The sequence below is a fragment of the Papaver somniferum genome, chromosome 9, assembly GCF_003573695.1.
Source record: "Papaver somniferum cultivar HN1 chromosome 9, ASM357369v1, whole genome shotgun sequence".
Taxonomy (NCBI): Eukaryota; Viridiplantae; Streptophyta; class Magnoliopsida; order Ranunculales; family Papaveraceae; genus Papaver; species Papaver somniferum.
The window spans coordinates 56777831-56783682 of record NC_039366.1 but is presented as its reverse complement, the minus strand read 5'-3'; the positions used below and the strand labels follow the sequence as shown (position 1 = coordinate 56783682).

General features: G+C 37.2%; 1 long non-coding RNA gene across 2 annotated transcripts; it reads left to right on the top strand.

Annotated features, from left to right (window-relative positions):
* Positions 1–395: 395 nt before the first annotated feature.
* LOC113311018 lies at positions 396–5252 on the top strand. Of its 2 annotated transcripts, XR_003341524.1 has the most exons (8): positions 396–549; positions 703–890; positions 1089–1174; positions 1281–1361; positions 1522–1731; positions 1857–1991; positions 2470–3078; positions 4868–5252. It is a non-coding gene; the product is annotated as an uncharacterized LOC113311018 (long non-coding RNA). The 2 variants fall into 2 exon arrangements; XR_003341523.1 differs by having other exon boundaries at positions 1522–1991.
* Positions 5253–5852: the final 600 nt, after the last annotated feature.

The following is a 5852-nucleotide window of genomic DNA, read 5'->3' as shown; positions in this document are numbered from 1 at the left end:
CTCACAATAATCTTAATTGTATGGAAGCGAAACAAGATATCGTGGAATCGCAAACGATGAGACGAAGATGTTTGTGACTACTTTTAATCTTACCTATCGGAGATAAATCTCAAGCAAATCTTCCCGTTACAAATGACCGTTACAAACAATTCGTAACAGGCGGAAGCCGTTACTAATGTTTTAAATTTCGTAACAGAGCTAAGCCGTTACGATTTTTTTATAGGCGTGCGAGTCACACGCTTGGTCACACCGGGTCGTAACACCTTTAATATGTGCGTGTGCCATTCACATGCGTAGCATTATGTTTCCACCCACGATCAGCTATACTAGAGGATATTCCCCCATGCGTGTGCCATTCACATGCATGATTTTCAGGATATACCCAAGGGAATCGACAAATCGAGTATTCATTTTTCATCTCTCTTCTGCTCCTGCCTCTCTTCTTTTCCTCTCATCCGATGAATCGATGAACCCTGGTGAAACCATTAGTTGAGAAACCATCACAAAAATCTCTTCAATCTGTTCAATAATCTTCAATCATCGATCTATGTAAGTGTTTATCATCATAAGTTTCTCGATTCAATCGTCTAGTTTTTAGGGTTTCATTTCATCTATTTTTCCTAATACGACTTGTTAATCCGTGAATCTAATACTTTGTTTCATCTTATTTTCGTTTTGTTAATCTTCTTCGATTGAATCTAGTTCGACTTGTATCCCTTCCTTTATTCTCTTTGAAGAGAGAGCAACTGCTGCGTTCTGTGTGTGAATCGGTGGTTTCATCATCATCTTCTTCTTAAAAGTCAATCAGCATCATGTCTGACCGATTGAAAGTTGCAAACCTAAAAAGTGCCGTCAAGAATGCAAAAAGAGTTGCCCCGTTGTCAAGACTGGTAATTTTACAGATCCATATCACCCCATCCACCAATTAGGGTTCGATTTAGTTATTGAAATTCATAATGAAAAAACCCCTATTTGTTTCAATCAGATTTACGGAAGATGCTGAATCATTATTAAAGTTTTCTGTTTTTGTAATTTAGGTTTTTTTTTCCTTTCCTAATTTGGGTTTTATGTTTGTGTTAATTGAACAGGGAAATTGTGTATTGAAGTAATGATAGCTACAAAGGTTGCATTCATCTCTGAGGAGTTATGTATTGGATGTGGTATCTGTGTCAAGGTAGGACCTTTTTTCTATTTATTTTTTTGTTATGTGGTTATTCAGTATGACTTATTGTCCTGTGTTTTATTTGGTTTCATTTTGGAATAAAAATGCCCATTTGAAGCCATTCAGATTATCAACCTGCCTAAAGATTTGGATAAGGATACAACACATCGTTTCAGTCCTAATACTTCAAGTTGCACAGGTATCTATCTGTCTATCTATACTACCTCTGCCCTGTTAATTACTCTTAATTCTGTTGTCAGACTGATCAAAATTAAAAGAGCATAATCCCAACCATGTAAGCATTATAATAATGTAACAGTTCTTGGAAAGGTATTCACAAAATGTTTTCGTTCATGAAGGTATCACAACGTTGATTGGAGGTGGGACTGGTCCTGCTGATGGAACTCGTGCAACTACATGTACTCCTGGACCAGTACACTGAACACTGAAGGTGCAGGCGGCGGTCATGCTCCAAATATCATCGGAGTATCTGGTGTAATAAATGTCTTGCCTTAATCCACCAACCCAACTCGTCCTTATATACAGTAGATGAGCACCTCGACATGCTAGTAAGAAGAACACAAAAATAAAATTTTATCTTTTTTTTCCTAATTCTTTTTGTTTATCTCTTATTCTTTCGGCCTCTTAAACTGGTCTGAGTTTCATATACATGGTTTCTCATCATCTTGATAAGAATATCCTAGAAGACGTATCATCTGCTGAATCTCGGATAAGGGCTGAGACAATTGCTGCAGAAGACATTTTGCGTGATCTGGGGGCCATCAGTATTATTTCTTCTGATTCGCAAGCTATGGGTCGTATTGGAGAGGTCTGATATTTTTCTTCATCAGTTCATCTGTCATTTTCTTTTCGTATAAATACTTGTTAATGACTGAATATGAACAGTAGATTTTTGTTTGTTTTTTGTTCGAGGAGATTATACACATCTTAAATGATTGCTCTATGCTAGAATATCTTCCTCTGCGGTGACATTGCCATTGATTTATTCTCAAGTTCTTATTCTGAAATTCTATAAGGTATAATCAAGATTGCATGTTTATAGGTGATAACACGAGCGTGGCAAGTATATGATTGTTTTCATGCTTAGATTATTATCCTGTTTCAGTATAAGAGTGAGATCTTGAGCATGGATGCATTGGCTCACACAAACACGTTTCAGTATCTCACAACTCTTAGCTTTGGCTGGGTCTTATTTGCATTTTTTGCAGATTTTTTCTTTATAGAGTTTGTTAAAAACATGGAAATATGAATTTGGTGTTTGATGTTTCGACTTTGTTGTTCTTCAGGTTATGCAACGAACTAGAGCTGAAGGAGATACAACTATGATGGAGATAATTGTTATCGGTAATTGAAGCTAGAATGTTTGAGCTAATGGGTTGTCATGGTTGTTTGCAGTTCAGGTTAAGAAGTAGAGGGAATGGTCAGTTGTGTGTATGATGCAGTTGGAAGGGCTTGATTGAGTCTGAAATCGGGTGACTGAGATTAGCATAAGAAGAAGCTTACTGATAATGGAATCCAGAGTGTATATGATGATGTTGCAGTTGAGATTGGTTGATGTGTACATTGGACCTTTTGAGATTCTTGAAAGGGTTGGTGAAGTCGCGTATCGCTTCGCTTTGCCACCGCAGTTAGCAGATGTACATAACGTGTTCCATGTATCGATGCTACGAGATACAATGCAGACCCAGCACATGTTATTGAGTGGAGGGACTTGCAACTGAACGCCGATATCGGTTACGTTGGAAACCCATTGGGGATTGCTGGTACAAGGGAGCATGTCCTCCGGACGAAAAGTATTAAGATGGTGAAAGTGGTATGGCAACATCATACTCTCGAAGAAGATACTTGGGAGCTTGAGTCCGACGTGAGAGACAAGTACCCGGAGCTACTTGAAGGTAATCCTCATAGCTCTTCAGTTTCATTTTGAATTGCGAGACACAATTCATTTTTTAGGAGGTAATGGTGTGACAACACAAGTATTTTTGCTTGGGCCTTGAGCCTTAGCCAAACCCATATGAATTATTGATTAGCTAAGTAGCCATCCCTTAGCAGCATTAGTGAGCATAAGTAGTAGATGCAAGAAATATACTAGAAATTCTGAGCATGATTGACATGTGTTTGACATGAGAAGCAAGGGGCATTATTGCCTTTTCTTTTCTTTCCCATCTGGGTTTTAAAGAAAGCATTTTTATTTTCCTGTTTTTGGGGGATAATACTCTAGTTTCTTCCTCCACTACTTCTATCATCACACTTCCACTCAAATTAATTTCCAGAAAGAAACGATTTTAGTTTCAAATTCCAAATTTGCGTTTGACGCTGTCTTCGTTATCGGCCGAATTCGTCTTCAAAAAGGTTGGGGTTTGTTTTCTTTTCTAGTTTCTTCCTCCACTACTTCTATCATCACACTTCCACTCAAATTAATTTTCCAGAAAGAAACCATTTTAGTTTCAAATTCCAAATTTGCGTTTGACGCCGTCTTCGTTATCGGCTGAATTCGTCTTCAAAAAGGTAGGGGTTTATTTTCTTTTCTCGTTTCTTTCTTGTTTCCCATCGTTGTTAACGTCTCCATTATTTCAGTGTTCTAGCAACGCCACCCTACTCCCTTTACTCAAATCTTAACTGAATAGTTCCATGTTTTGATTAATTATGAATCTCATCAATTTTCTGTGTTGCACCGTTAGGATACATATGCTTCCGTCGATTTGTGAGATGAGAAAATTGATTTGAAGTCATGAAATTTCATTGTCTTTGACCCTTAGATATTTAAATACATATGAATTCAAATGTTTACAATTGAATGCATGAGTTAAAAATGTTATACAACTACCAAGTTTTGATTTCCTTGCACCGAATTCCTAACCCTGCATGTTACTTGTTTGATAAAGTGTTTCAGTTAGCTAGCATAACGTTTGTTTTCTCACTGCACTAAACACCCATGGGATTGAAATGCTTTAATGAATTTTGTCTTGTTTATTCTTTTCATCACCTCACAGTATGCTAGCCTAACTTTTGACTTACATTACGACACTAATTTGATTACTTGGGATTATCTGTTTTATGAGCCACCCAAATTGAAAGGATGCTGTCTTATTATGAAACCCATTGTTTTAAGGACCCTCTTTGTGTTTTAGCCACCTGTTTTGTGTCCAAGAATTTTGAGGAATTTTTAGTGTACATACAGTGGGATAATTCAGTTTTCCTCGATGGATTACGTATTAGTTGTGTGACCGTTGTGGAGAGTTCTTAGATGGCAACTGGCCATGGAAATATTGGAAGTGGCAACTGGCCATGTAAATCTTAGAAGTGGCGACTGGCCATGTAAATCTTAGAAGTGGCAACTGGCTATGGAAATAGTAGAAATGGCAATTGGCCATGGAAATCTTAGAATTTGCAACTGGCCATGAAAACTTTTAGATGGCAACCGGCCATGGAATTCTTAGGATTGGCAACTGGCCATGAAACTTCATTAGATGGCAATTGGCCATAGAAAATTTGTAGAGTTGTTTGTTCTTGACTTCAACTTTTTATGGTGGTTATCATTTTGAATTATTTAAGGCTTGTGTTCCTCTGCAGATGTTCTTACTGCTGCTCCCTGTGTAGTTATTTATGTTTCCGAAAGCACCATTTTTCGTTATGAACTCCTACTGGGCATTGCTCACCCCTTTTTCTTGTTTTCCTCCATAGAGTACAAGAGGAGCTTGCAGCAGTAAGCTAGGAAGAGCGTACGGCAGGCCTTGAAAGCACATAAAGTTAGTAATTTGTTTGTTTTATATGTATATCACGGGGACGGTTCTGGGGTAGTATGTTGGCTTGATCCCATTTTATTATGTTATGTTTTGTTGTTTGTATGTATCTGGGTTCCCGTTTAAGACCTTCGCGCTGTTTGTAAAAAAAATGGATAACTAGGGGGGGTAGTGTCTTTTTGTTGGGTCTTACCTTGGGTGTGTACTGACTAGTTTGAAATCCCTTTGTTGTGTATACATTTGTGCTTTAAAACGATCTTATATGTACATATAACTATCGCATGGACTCCTGATGCTGTGTTATTAAGTAATGGTTCTCTTTCGTATATGCTTAGCTATATTTTAACTACTGCGAACCTATTTCATTTTACTGTCTATGTTGCAATGTATGTCAGACCTTCTCATTGGTATCTTTAACCGTTTTTTTTTTTGAACTGAGAAAGAATAGTGTATGTGCCTTAAATTGCTTGTATTATGGCCAAAGTCTAGTCAGATTGGGTACATTGGATTCAAGAAACTGTACATTTTCATCCATTAAATTATCAGGTCTTCTTATGTAAATTATTCTCTTGAGTCTACACATGTTTGTTAATTCTTAGTGTATTTGGCTAAACTTTACTGTACACGAGTCTCAGATGTCACATTTAGGAGGTTTAGTCCAGCTAATGATTCTGGATTTTGTTTATAGAAATGTATACCCTCCCTCCCTGTTTTATTTGTTTTATGCCTCACAAGAATGAGATTGTCATCTACAACCTGAAACGAATTAAGTTCTGAACTTTTATAAGCCCAAATGTTCGCATTGAAATTGGAATTCTTAAGATTTCTTACACAGTTTTGAATTTACTCACTGTATGCTTAAACTTCAAGAATGAGTTGTATAAACCACTATGTAGAGGCTACATTTCCTATAATTTACCTTTCTC